The sequence below is a fragment of the Fundulus heteroclitus genome, chromosome 10 (genome assembly GCF_011125445.2).
Source record: "Fundulus heteroclitus isolate FHET01 chromosome 10, MU-UCD_Fhet_4.1, whole genome shotgun sequence".
Lineage (NCBI taxonomy): Eukaryota > Metazoa > Chordata > Actinopteri > Cyprinodontiformes > Fundulidae > Fundulus > Fundulus heteroclitus.
This window is the reverse complement of record NC_046370.1, coordinates 25079020-25093875: the sequence shown is the minus strand read 5'-3', so window position 1 is coordinate 25093875 and position 14856 is coordinate 25079020.

Genomic DNA, 14856 nt, shown 5'->3' with positions numbered 1-14856 from the left:
ACCCCGCCTTCTACAGATCCAGAGGTTAGTACTCAGCCGCCTCCCCCCGAGAGCTCATCACCGAGTCCGGAGAAGTGAGTCTGGTGAGAGCCGGGATTGTGGTGGATTCCTATTCCAATGTAAGCTCGTGTTTAGCCGTTCACCTCAGACCTTTCTCTCTGATCAGATTAAAATATCTTATATTTTTCGTCTTTTGTCCGGTAGAGCCCTCAGATGGGCGGAGTCCCGTTTCCCTGACTGTCAGTCATTTGGTTGTTCCTTCCATGATTTTGTCACCGAGTTTAAGACGTTTTTTTCAGCTGAATTAGATCCTGTCCAGCAGTCAGAACAAGTACCCCTTCCTTTACTTTCATCGGTTCTTGAACCAGTCCAGAACGCGAGCACTAAGCTCGATCTTCGCAACGCTTACCATTTAGTTCGTGTGAGGCAGGTAGATGAATGGAAGACAGCTTTTAAAACACCGTTAGGGCATTTTGAGTATTTAGTCATGCCTTTTGGTTTATTTTACGCCCGAGCTGTGTCCCAGGCTTTAGTTAATGACGTCCTTCGGGATTTTTTGAATGTTTTTGTGTACCTGGACGACATTCTTATTTATTCCAACAACCCCGAACAACACAGACAGCACGTTCATCTCGTGTTTCAGCGGCTCTTAGAGAACCGCCTATTTGTGAAGGCTGAAAAATGTGACTTTCACCAGTCAGCTGTGTCTTTCCTCGGGTTGATTTCAGAGGGAGGACAGGTTAAGTCAGACCCTGAAAAGATAAGGAGTGGAGTGGCCCATCCCCGAGTCCAGAAAGCAACTTCAGAGGTTTCTAGGTTTCGCCAATTTCTATCGTCAGTTTTTCAGAAATTACAGCCAAATAGCATCTCCCCTACACGCTCTTACCTCCACCAAGGTCCCGTTTGTCTGGGGACCTGAAGCAGAGGCCACTTTTGAGTTACTTAAGTCTCGTTTTTCCCAGGCGCCAATTCTCCTGGTCTGCCATCAGCAACAAGGATCTGCTCAGGGACTTTTGGTCCACTCAGCCCGGTACTTCCTCGTCTGGGCCGCCAGGAGGCGGCCGTTGAGGGGGAGAGGGGGTAGTGTCAGGGTTCTCTGTGTTTGCCTGCTCTAACTCTGCTCCTTAGGTGTGTCTAGTTGGCTGTGGGGGCGTGGTCCACACCTGCAGCTCGTTGGAGGCGGCTTCCTCTGGCTTCTTAAGCACTGACAGATGGAAGACGCCGGAGCCTTAAACCAGTCGTGGTACGACGTGGCCTCTGACCAAGCTCCTGGAAATCTGCTCGTGAGTTTTTCTACACTCAACTTTTAACTAACTTTGAGTCTCCTGTTTTTGTCATAGTTATTTGGTGCTGGTAAGCACTCACCTGCCTTGACGCTCCGTCCGAAGAATCACCTCCAGAATCACTAGGCTCAGATTTTGCTCTGGTGCTCCCAGGAACTTACCCAGCCGGGCTGGAGGTCCCCCTCCCGCATTCTGGTGGTCCCGCTTCAACTCTGGTTAATCCATCTGTCACTCGACCCAGCAGAGTCATGCTCCGGATCCCTCGTCAGCCGCTGCTGCTGCCCTCCAGCCACTAGCCACCTACTCCATCTAGAGCAGGCTCACAGGGTTATGGTAAGCAGAGCACGTTCTGACAATTACTGGATTCTAGCCGCTGATCTAACTACTCCGTTCTCTTGCAGTCTCCTCCGCTTCGACGTTCAGACCTCGCTGCTGCAGTCATTATTTCGTCCTTGTTATTTGCACATTTCCTAATAAACTGTTTAAAGTTATCTGTTGTCGCCTGTTCGTATCTGCATGTGGGCAAAACATCTGAAAACCATGACAGTTTTAGGTGTGCTTTTCTACTGCTCAGTTTGTATATACGAAAGTTCCTCGTGAAAAAATAGGAGTCAGTAACAGGAGAACTGAATGAGACAAGATCTACATGATCTGACAATGATAAAGGAAGAGATAAATGCCTGTTTAATGTTCATTTGTTATGTTGTTTTTGCTTTTAGCTCCTAATATTGTGGTAATTAGCATTTTTTGTATTTAATCAGATGAGATAATTAATAACTAGAAAAATTTGCATTTCCTGCGAAAATGCACTGTGAATGCAGATAGCTGAATGATTAAGCAAAAGATGCAGAAGATCTTTGAAGAAGAGAAAAATAGCTGAAAAGCATTGAAGAAGTTGAAAAAGTTGAAGAAGTTGAAAAAGTTGAAGAATTTGAAAGAGTTGAAGAATTTGAACATGAAAGAACAATAGCTGAATGATTAGAAGAAGAAAAAAACTGAGGGAAAGGCACCAAACATTTCCTAACTCATTCTAAACACTGAATCGTTTAACAAAGCAGAATTAGAATTTCAACCTTGAATATACTGTAGCCATATTGTGGGCCTGCATTTCGAGGGAGTATAAGGGGTTTCGCCCCCCATTGAAAAAGCATTGGATGTTTGACACCTCCTAACTTGGAGATGCTTTACATGACGAGGCCCAAACTTATTGTGGAGCATTCTGTATAAAGGAGGTACAGACTCTGTAAAGCAGAAGTTTGTCCGAGCTTCCTAGAGCTACTTCCAATTAGCAACATGCTAACCATTAGCCGCTAACATGGTTGTACTCAGGATCACCGGGTGATTGTACTCTGTCAGTTTGGTCCAAATCCTGTACTGGGAAGTGCCTCAAATAGGGGTGCCAATACTTAATGTCGCCAAACGTGACCAAAGTTCATGGGTCAGATTGGCCTCCATTAGCAACTCAGCCTCACCACATCTGGGCCCAGAACTCAATATTTGACCAAAATGGTCAGTAGCGCCATTTCCCACAGGTGGGTGGTGCTGTATTGGCCAATTGGGTCGTGTCTGGGCATCATGCCAGGTCCTGTTGGAAGCAAAGGCCCAATAGGAAAGCATGTAAAATCCAAAATGGGACAGAAAAATGACACATAGCTGAAAGTCACGTGAAAATTTTAAAATGTCAAGAGGAAGTGACTGTGCAAATTTCAGATTCCTACATTAATCACAGCAACTGCGGTGAGCGTCGAAAGTTGCCATTGTATCTCAATTGATCCTCTCCCTCTGGCCCTCAGAGTTCCGTCGTCATGGAAACTCACTGACACACCTGCAGCGGCCAGTCTACCCAAGTGCAGAGACTTTGCTCACAATAAGTCCCATTGGATTATAATGGAGAACTTTGCCCCAAACAACGCTTCATATCTCCTGATCCCTAAATGGTAGAGACGTATTTTTTTCTGCGTTTAGTTCGTAACGGATAGGGGAAGAAGAAAAGCTATCGGTTTTTGCTGGAAAAAGTTTAATAAAGGCGTAAAAAATTATGATCTAAAGGGGTTTTTTAAGGAATTTGCAAAATCCTCTAAAAACAGTCCCGAACAAATCGCTCTAGCTGAAAAAGTATAAGAGATATCAAAACAATTATTTCACTGTGAGTATCAGCAGGCTTTTGAGGACTATGTTGCTCATTTTTATGTTTGTACAAAAATCGGTGTAGGCACAGCGACGATGTAAAAAGGTGGATCATGTGGAACAATGCGGCTCTAAAGCATTTTCAGGATTTTGCACATTCGCTACTCCCGAACAAATTGTTCCTGCGGAAAAACCGTAACAGTTATCCACAAAATTCATTTTTTGTGAGTGCCAGAAGGGTTGGGACATTCATATGTGAAAGTCTCATGCCTGTACATCAAACGGTTTAGGAGTAGCGACGATGCGAAAACGTGTGATGTTTTGGATTTTCAGACGTCATTTTTCAAAACCGCTCCATAGGAAATGAATGGGGGAGGTTTCGGGTTTGTGTCGCTCTGAGGTGATTTGCGGAAAATCTATAAATGCTACACCAATGACGGTTACATTTCCTGAATCCAGACAAAAATTCCTACGTTTTGATGTATAATTTATGTGGATAGGTTGAAAATTGAGCGAGTGAGAAGAAGTTGTTCGGAGAAGAAGAATTTGTTGAATTTCTAGAGTGCGCACTCTATAACTGCCTCCTTGACGACCATAGCAACGCATGTTATTTGCTGAATTTCTTGAAAAGCCAAAATTATTTTAAGGAGGTACTATATGAAAATGGTAAAAGATATGAAAAAGCTGAAATAGACCATAATAGCTGAAAGATATCACTACATTTTAAAAGTTGAATGGCGTTTCTAGCTGAAAGTAGGCTGAAGCAGTAAGCTGTCAAAAAGCAGCTGAAATGAGTGGAATTTTAGTGAATTACATTCATTTCCTATGGGAGAAAAAAAGCTGAAAATTTGCAGAAAAAGCTGAATATTTTAAAAAGTTGAAGAGTTAAAAGTACAAAAAGACATAGCCATCCATTCCAGAAGAAGCTGAATAGTTTAAAAGTTGAATGGTTGAAATCGGAGAAAAATTGTAGGAGGAGAAGCGAAGCAAAGTTTAAACAGTAAAAACGCATTTGGAAGAATAAACAGGAATAATAATAATAATAACTAGAAAAATTTGCATTTCCTGCGAAAATGCACTGTGAATGCAGATAGCTGAATGATTGAGCAAAAGATGCAGAAGATCTTTGAAGAAGAGGAAAAAATAGCTGAAAAGCATTGAAGAAGTTGAAAAAGTTGAAGAATTTGAAAGAGTTGAAGAATTTGAACATGAAAGAACAATAGCTGAATGATTAGAAGAAGAAAAAACTGAGGGAAAGGCACCAAACATTTCCTAACTCATTCTAAACACTGAATCGTTTAACAAAGCAGAAGTAGAATTTCAAACTTTAATATACTGCAGCCATATGTGGGCCTGCATTTATAGGGAGTATAAGGGGTTTCGCCACCATTGAAAAGCATTGGATGTTTGACACCTCCTAACTTGGAGATGCTTTACGTGACGAGGCCCAAACTTATTGTGGAGCATTCTGTATAAAGGAGGTACAGACTCTGTAAAGCAGAAGTTTGTCCGAGCTTCCTAGAGCTACTTCCGATTAGCAACATGCTAACCATTAGCCGCTAACATGGTTGTGTTCAGTATCACGGGGGGATTGTACTCTGTCAGTTTGGTCCAAATCCTGTACTGGGAAGTGCCTCAAAAAGGTGTGCCAATACTTAATGTCACCAAAGGTCACCGAAGCTCATGGGTCAGATTGGCCTCCTTTAGCAACTCAGTCTCACCATATCTGGGCCCAGAACTCAACATTTGACCAAAATGGCGTGTAGCGCCATTTACCACAGGTGGGTGGTGCTGTATTGGCCAATTGGGTCGTGTCTGGGCATCATGCCAGGTCCTGATGGAAGCAAAGGCCCAATAGGAAAGCATGTGAAATCCAAATTGGCACAGAAAACTGACACATGGCTGAAAGTCACTTGAAAATTTTTAAATATTAAGAGGAAGTGACTGTGCGAATTTCAGATTCCTGCATTAATCACAGCCGCTGCAGCGGGCGTCGAAAGTTGCCATTGTATCCTAATGGAGCTTCTCCCTCTGGCCCTCAGAGTTCCGTCGTCATGGAAACTCACTGACACACCTGCAGCGGCCAGTCTACCGAAGTGCAGAGACTTTGCTCACAATAAGTCCCATTGGATTATAATGGAGAACTTTGCCCCGAACAACGCTTCATATCTCCTGATCCCTAAATGGTAGAGACGTAATTTTTTCTGCATTTAGTTCGTATCGGATAGGGGAAGAAGAAAAGCTATCGTTCTTTGCTGGAAAAAGTTTAATAAAGGCGTAAAAAATTATGATCTAAACGGGATTTTTAAGAATTTTCCAAAATCCTCCAAAAACGGTCCCGAACAAATCGCTCTAGCTGAAAAAGTATAAGAGATATCAAATTAATTCTTTCACTGTGAGTATCAGCAGGCTTTTGAGGACTATGTTGCTCATTTTAATGTTTGTACAAAAATCGGTGTAGACACAGCGACGATGTAAAAATGTGGATCATTTGGGGTGATGGAGGTCCAAAGCGTCTTCAGGATTTTGCAAATTCGCTACTCCCGAACAAATTGTTCCTGCGGAAAAACCGTAACAGTTATCCACAAAATTCCTTTTTTGTGAGTGCCAGAAGGGTTGAGACATTCATGTGTGAAAGTATCATGCCGGTACATCAAACGGTTTAGGAGTAGCGATGATGCGAAAACGTGTGATGTTTTGGATTTTCAGACGTCATTTTTCAAAACCGCTCCATAGGAAATGAATGGGGGAGGTTTTGGGTTTGTGTCGCTCTGAGGTGATTTGCGAAAAATCTATAAATGCTACACCAATGACGGTTACATTTCCTGAATCCAGACAAAAATTCCTACGTTTTGATGTATAATTTATGTGGATAGGTTGAAAATTGAGCGCGTGAGAAGAAGTTGTTCGGAGAAGAAGAATTTGTTGAATTTCTAGAGTGCGCACTCTATAACTGCCTCCTTGACGACAATAGCAACGCATGTTATTTGCTGAATTTCTTGAAAAGCCAAAATAATTTTAAGGAGGTACTATATGAAAATGGTAAAAGATATGAAAAAGCTGAAATAGACCATAATAGCTGAAAGATATCACTACATTTTAAAAGTTGAATGGCGTTTCTAGCTGAAAGTAGGCTGAAGCAGTAAGCTGTCAAAAAGCAGCTGAAATGAGCGGAATTTTAGTGAATTACATTCATTTCCTATGGGAGAAAAAAAAAGCTGAAAATGTGCAGAAAAAGCTGAATATTTTAAAAAGTTGAAAAGTTAAAAGTACAAAAAGACATAGCCATCCATTCCAGAAGAAGCTGAATAGTTTAAAAGTTGAATGGTTGAAATCAGAGAAAAACTGTAGGAGGAGAAGCGAAGCAAAGTTTAAACAGTAAAAAGGCGGAAGAGGATCTCAATAACTGTGAATGCCTACTGCATTCACAGTAATAAAGAATAAAGAGAAACAGGATCTCAAGAACTGTGAATGCCTACTGCATTCACAGTAATAATAATAATAATAATAATAATAATAATAATAGGAAGTTTTCCTCTTGTATATTCTAATGTTTGTGTAAGTGATTTTAATTATATAATGTCTCTGTTTTGGAATAATGTAAGATTGATACAAGAGGAGAGAGGAAGAAGATAGGAAGATAGAAAGGAGATTAAATGAGAGTGGAGGAAAATAGGAACAGTGATGGAAAGAACGGTTGACAAAAAGGGAGAAAAAGTATTAATAAAGTTCAAGTCATAAAGCGTTGACATGATTTGAGTGATAAACGTATTGAGTAATGTAGTGTGCAAAGTATGCTATGTAAAACAGAGTGGCTCAGGTTTGAGTTGAGCAGCCCAATTGTCTGAGGATATAACCTCTTTCTGAGTCTCTGAACTAAACATGAGTATCATTGCACTTCCCTAGCTGTGGCAGAATGAAGAGGCAGTTCAGTTGTATTTTTTTCTTGTGTTTTAAAACTTTCAGTTCTGCACATAATATATCCTCTTCTCCTCTTATTTTATCCAGACCTCTGGATACCATGGCTGATGGCTCTTCAGACACAGAAGGCCTTGAAGAAACCAGAGATGATCTCATGTTAGCTGACTTACTGACTGGAGTTAACTCACCTTATAGGAGCAAACAATATACTTGCACATCAACTACTAGCATACACATAATGTAGTTATACACACTTTGTATAAGTCTATACATGCTCATGCTGCATTACACACACAATCACTTGCATTCTTGTCAAGGGGTCTCCAAGTCTGTGCCTATTTTTCACCTCACGTCACCACAACCTATTTTCTCATCCCAAGCAGGCTCTATGCACAGCTCCACCTCTTCCTGAACTTCAGCAGCTCCTTTGTTTCCTGCCTTTCATTACTGGTCAGACTGATTAATCCAGGTGTGTCTGACCTCAGTGACAAGCCAGACACACCTGGATTAATCAGCTTGTCCAGTAATGAAAGACAGGAAACAAAGGAGCTGCTGAAGTTCAGGAAGTACTGGAGCTGTGCTTATAGCCCATTAATGGGAGAGATGTATTTGCTTCTTTGAGATGCACAGGCCCCTGATGCGGCCTGTTGACAATAAGAAACATATCATCCTTTACATGCAGGCTTGACCGCTACTTGTTTTTGATGTTAACGCAGAAAAAAAAAATTTCTCATTGTAATGAACTAGAGTGGAGATGAACCCGGTATTCAGCCAGACACTTAAGTAATGCTTGACATGATTTATTGAAGAGACGACGAGGGTAGAACAGGCAGGTGTACAGAAAAATAGTCCAGAGCCGAGTTCAAAGCAGTCCAAGCAAAAAAAAAACAAAATGTAAACAGGGTGCAGGCAGACTCAAAAACAGAGAAACAGAATGGGATTGGGTAATCAGGCAAAATACAAAATGCTGGATGGTTCTTACTGCAGGGAACAGGAGGCATAAGCAAAGAGACATGTGCAAAGTTCCGGCTTCAAACAGAAAACTGAGGAGGGTTTAAATAGGCAGGAGGACAGGTGAAACCAAGTGGCTCTCATTAACTAGGACAGGTGAAAGTGATCAAGGAAGGGGAAGTGACTGAGAGAAACACAAGCTTTAATAAAAACTAATAAAGAAGACCAGATAACTAAAACAGTAAACAGGCTAAACATGAATCCAACACAATAAAAAACTAGAAACAGAACTAACCCCTAAAGCAGGAAAGCTAACTTAACCAAAATATCAACAAGAACCAGAACAGAACATTACACTCATAGGTATGTAAACATGAACAGAATGAGTATTTGTTGCACTTTTTTTGAAAAAGTGGGGGAACTCTGTCTCCACCGACAGCCACAGGCATAGGCTAAATGTTTGTATTTACTGGTTTTTCTTTTCCCCATCTCACTCTCCCCTTAGGAGGCGGCAGAGCTCTTTGGGCCCCACAAAATTGGAAAGCCCTGCTAACCACCCTTGACCCCTGCACTTCCACCCCCACCACTTTGCCCCAACCCAGAATCAGAGTTCTAGTTTTCTATTAATAACACTATTGATTTATTCATTTTATTCATCTTAGGATATACTAAAAGTGTGGCGAGGCACATTCCTGCTTTTACACTTGATTTTTGTTGTTTAAATATTAATAAATATGTAAAAATAAATGAAACCATTACTGTCCCCGTTTCCTAATTTCATCTTGATGAGATGTATTGACTTTTATCCATGAGCAAGAAATGTCCCCAGATTTGATTTCAGAAATCTGGTCACCTTAGTTTTAAATAAAACATAATATTATGAGGAGATCTCTGGTTGGTCGTCAGTGTTCATCAGCTAAATTACTGAAAACAAGGGAATCCAGTCAGGTTCCTCCTGCTCTCAAAACTGCTGTTATCTGCCCACATCTGAAAAAGCCCTCACTTGACCCTTTGGTCCTTTTCTAAAGTCCTACAAAGAGAGCTATTGCAATCAGAGTTAGTTGGTGACTTCATACATTGAATATTTAAGGTGATGAGTAAATCACAGGACTACCTTTTACTTCTGCTTGAGTAAAAATATTTTAGACTGTTTCTACCTTTACTTGAGAATAATCTTAGTTACTCCACCAATTGAAAATCATGCAAGTAAAGTTGTATGTGGGTCTATAGTGTGAAAGCTGAGCTTAGATAATTTTTTCAAGGATTTTGTTACAAAAATGTCCAGAGGTAGCCTTTTTTACAACTTCCATTAGAACTAATGCCTTTCAGACCCGTTTTACTGTAATGAATGGTTTTGTGTTTTTTGGTTGAAGTTTTCCTTTTCATAGCTTGATTCTTTTATGTCAGGAACATTGTATTTGTATCTATTGTCTGGCTGGGTGGCAGAGAATAGTAATAGTAATAGTAATATCATCTTTATTGTCATTGAAACATGCATTACAACAAAATTTGTTCTCTGCTTTTAACCCATCACCCTAGGGGAGCAGTGGGCTGCCATGTGTGGTGCCCGGGGAGCAATCTGGGGTTAAGGGTCTTGCTCAGGGACTCAGAGTGCAAGCGCTGGGGATCGAACCGGGTACTTGCATCCTTCTCTGAGTGCAAGCCCACTGCTCTAACCACTAGGCCAACATTCCCCTCCAAGAAGTGGTTTTAGATTTGTTTACTTTACCCCTTATTTAGTAGTTTTACAAACAACAACTTCCTCCTTCACATATATTGATATGCCCCGGGGAAAGGCTCTTAACACCAAGTTGCTTACCCATCTCTACATCGATATATGGATTTCTGCACAATTGTTAGTGGGAATGGGTGAATGTGGCTCTAGAATAAAGCACTTTGAATTGTCGGAAGGATAAATTCAGTCCATTTACCATTCCTATTTAACGCTAGTGTGTGAGATGTGTTCAAAGTTATGAATGGTTGTGTATATCTTGTTCATATGACTTTTTAAAAGTATTTATGAGTGTTGCGTTTTTTGCACTTTAACTATTTTAAATTATTGCTTGAGGTCCATGCAAACACGGTCATCCAAGGACATAGTCATTGTTATACTTGGCTCTCATTACGCTCTGTCAGTCTGTATAGTTGTGTGTTGTCCTACATATTCAGTACACTGAATTAAAATTATAAAATAAAATCAACTCCAAAGGTTGTTCTCTTTGGAATCTTTGAATGCTTTGTGGAAAGATATTTGGTTTTGTGTCATTTTTTGGGAGACTAGCAATCTAAGGAATGTCCAACAGGAACAGGAGGATCAAGAACCCCCCTCACCTCTCCACCACTGTCACCAGTCCACAAAAGCCTGTGCTGGTCCCTGTCTATCTACCCTATCATCTCCTCATACATCATCCTTGTACCCATCCATCTGTCAGGGGTTGTGGCGGGACCCAACACAGCCAACAGACATGACTAACTGTCAGGTTAGGTCTCCCCTTACGAGGACCCTTGTCAAAGTTGTCCAAGTGCCTTGTCAGAACCTGTGGTGCCACGCCAACTCAATCTTAGTAGTGGACAAAGTGAAGAAGGTAGGAGCTGTCCCATCAGTCTCCATTATGGAGAAGTGTTGTTGCTCTGCTGTCGTATTCCAGTGGTACTCCAAGGGAGATGCTGTCTCATACATCATCAGGGAACAAAGGGCCTGGTCGGGGTGGTGTGGAGAGGGGGTGGAGAAGGTAGGTCTTTCCTGCCCTGCATGACACACACACACACATACACATTCCCCCTGACTTCTCATCAAGTCCTATAAAGCTAAGAGGCAAGCTTAAGCTTGGTTCTCTGCTTTTAATGGACCATAAAGCTGTTTTTCTCTCCTACCAGAGGTAAACAGATGTCTAAAAAGATTACAATTTCTTAACAGACAAGTTCCAGGAGTGAATGCTGCTTGTCGGGACTTTGAAGCGATCAACTGGTTCCCTTATATATACGAAATTGTTGACCAATCTGTATAATATGATTGATTTTGACTTTGTAAAATGCCTCGAGATGACATCTTTCATGAATTGGCGCTATATAAATAAAATTGAATTGAATTGAATTGAATTGAATTGAATTACACCCTTAGTTAAAACTAAAGACGCGTTCTGTCCTATATACATATGTTTACACATATAACATCAAAATAGACAAGACAGTATTGCAAACCTTAGACACAGAATAAAAAACATCTCGTTTTGCAATTGCTTCATCTCAAAGACCTTATTTTTAATTAGGTATTTTAGACTTTAAACTCACGTTAAATGTCACCTAAAGCAGTTTACAAGAAAAACAGACACAAATCATATCCAGTAATATAAAAGTCCAAAAAGAAATCAAACATGTGGACAGATTACAGTAAAATTTTACTATGTACATTCCAATTCAATCCTGATTATTATACAGTGTCGTAAAATTAATGCTAATTAGTATTAAAAAAACGACATATCTAACTGTGCTGATTGACTACTTTAGCCGCAGAGGAAACATAGTTGCAGAAAGGATGCTGTTTTATCAAAGAGTTTAGGGATATTACCTTTAGCATAGAGAAGTGGTTGTAAGGGATTGTAAAACAAATTGCAATATCCATAATGATTAAAAAAATATTTGTAGGCTATGTAATTCTGGGTAAGACAATTTATTTTTAGTTTTCCAGCAATATAGTTGTCTTCTTGCCCTACAGCTATGACTGTTCTCAGAATGCTCATGCTGATGGGCACCTCATCAGGTTCAGCCACCCTCCCCCACACAGAGAGAAAGACTCAGAGGCCATGTTCAGATTAGCTCAATTAGAATGAATGCATCTCACTCATTCATCTGAATGAAGCTAATCTCAGAGTTCTGGGAGGAAGTAACTGTAGATGGCTGCAGTAAAACAGTGATGGTTGACTCACAGAAAGGTTGAAGCTAACCTTCACAACAATCACTGCCCATTCATAGTCTAAAATAGTCACAGTCAATAAGTCCACAAAGTCCTGAAGAAAGTCGTTATTAAACTTGGAGGATCAACTCAATTCAATTCAGTTTTATTTATATAGCGCCAATTCATGAAACATGTCCCTTTCCAAAGTCAAATTCAATTAGATTATACAAATTGGTAAAAAAATATCCTATATAAGGGAACCCAGTAGATTGCATCAAGTCTTGACAAGCAGCATTCACTCCTCCTGAAGAAGCGTAGAGCCACAGGGACAGTCGTCTGCATTGTCCATGGCTTTGCAGCAATCCCTCATACTGAGTAAGCATGAAGCAAAAGGGGAAAGAAAAACTCCCCTTTAACGGGAAGGAAAACCTCCAGCAAAACCAGACTCAGTATGAACGGTCATCTGCCTCGACCGACTAGGGGTTAGAGAAGACAGAGCAGAGACACAACAAGAGAGACAAACAAGCACAGAAGCACACATTGATCCAGTAATCTGTTCTACATTGGATGGTAATTGTGGGTGATCTGTCTTCCTTGGATAATGTCACAGCTAACATAACGCCAGACCAGGTGTACCTACTGTGAAGAAAAAAAGAGAGAGAACAAAAAGTTAAAAGCTGAAATAGACCCTGATGTCCTCCAGTAGCCTAAGCCTATAGCAGCATAACTATAGAGATAGCTCAGGGTAACATAAGCCACTCTAACTATAAGCTTTGTCAAAAAGGAAAGTTTTAAGATTAGTCTTAAAAGTAGACAGAGTGTCTGCCTCACGGACCAAAACTGGCAGTTGGTTCCACAGGAAAGGAGCCTGATAGCTAAAGGATCTGCCTACCATTCTACTTTTAGAGGCTCTAGGAATCACCAGTAGACCTGCAGTCTGAGAGCGAAGTGCTCTGTTAGGAACATACGGGGTAATCAGAGCTCTGATATACGATGGAGCTTGATTATTAAGGGCTTTATATGTGAGAAGGAGTATTTTGAATTCTATTCTTGATTTAACAAGAATAGAGACATATGATCCCTCTTGTTGATTTTCATCAGAACTCTTGCGCAGGATTTTGGATCAGCTGAAGACTTTCAACTGCATTTTGTGGACTTCCTGATAGTAAAGAATTACAATAGTCCAGACTTGAAGTAACAAATGCATGGACTAGTTTTCAGCATTGCTCCTGGACAGAATGTTTCTAATTTTGGCGATATTCCTGAGGTGAAAAACGGAAACCTTGGAAACCTGTTTTAATATGGGATTTAAATGACACATCTTGGTCAGAAATAGCACCAAGATTGTTTACTTTATTTCCAGAGGCCAAATTAATGCCATCCATATTAAGTGATTGATTAAGAAGTTTACTTTTTGAGGACTCTGGTCCAAAGACTACAACTTTAGTCTTGTCAGAATTTAAATGCAGGAAATTTAAAGTCTTCCAGCTTTTGATGTCATCAAGACATGCCTGTAGTTGAAGTAATTGATTAGATTCATCAGAATTTATGGATAAATATAGCTGAGTGTCATCAGCATAACAGTGGAAATTAATCCCATGCATGGCCTCCACCAGAGCTGTTTCAGTGCTATGATGAGCTCTGAAGCCTGACTGAAACTCTTCAAATAGGTCATTACTTTGTAAGTGTTCACATAGTTGATTAGCAACTACTTTATCAAGAATTTTAGATAGGAAAAGAAGATTAGATATAGGTCTGTAATTTACTAACTCATCTTGATCAAGAGAAGGTTTCTTAAGTAAAGGTTTAATAACAGCTACTTTAAAAGCCTGTGGTACATGTCCATTTACTAAGGATAGATTCATTATGTCTAAAATACTGATCAAAGGGATAACCTCCTTAAACAACTTGGTTGGGATTGGGTCTAAGATACAAGTAGAAGGTTTAGATGAAGCTATAATTTTAGATAGCTCAGAAAGCTCTACTGCTGCTAAACAGTTTAAACACCGATCAGATTCTAAAGATTCCTCCAACACTGCCTCACTTCCTGAGGATGAGGTAATCATGTTTAGGAGGATGTCATTTATTTTATTTTTAATGGAATCAATTTTATTTGTGAAGAATCCCATAAAGTCATTAATGCTAAGATCTAAGGGAATGGATAGATCAACGGAGCTGTTATTTTGGGTAAGTTTGGCAACTGTACTGAAGAGAAATCTAAGATTATTTTTATTCCAGCTATGAATGATGAAAAATATGTCGCTCCATCTCTGCGAAGGGTCTTTTTATACAACAGTAGACTGTTTTTGCAGATTAGGCAGGATTCCTCTTGATTCGTCATTCTCTCCAATTTCCTAACATTGTGCTTCAAAGAACGCACATCTAAATTAAACCAAGGAGCCAACTTCCTGTGAATAATCACCTTCTTTTTCAAGGGAGCTACATTGTCTAATGCAGAAAGCAATGAGGTCACACCAATAACAAAATAGTTTATTTGTGAATGGGAAGAAACCACATTGCTGCTATCTGCAGGGCATTTCTGCAATACCGAGGATATTAAAAGGGGGACAGACTCTTTAAAGTTTGATACAGTATTATCCGATAAAGATTTACTATAATGGAACCCTCTTTTGGGGGTGGAGAACTCAGTTAAATTAAACTCAAAGGTTATTAAAAAAT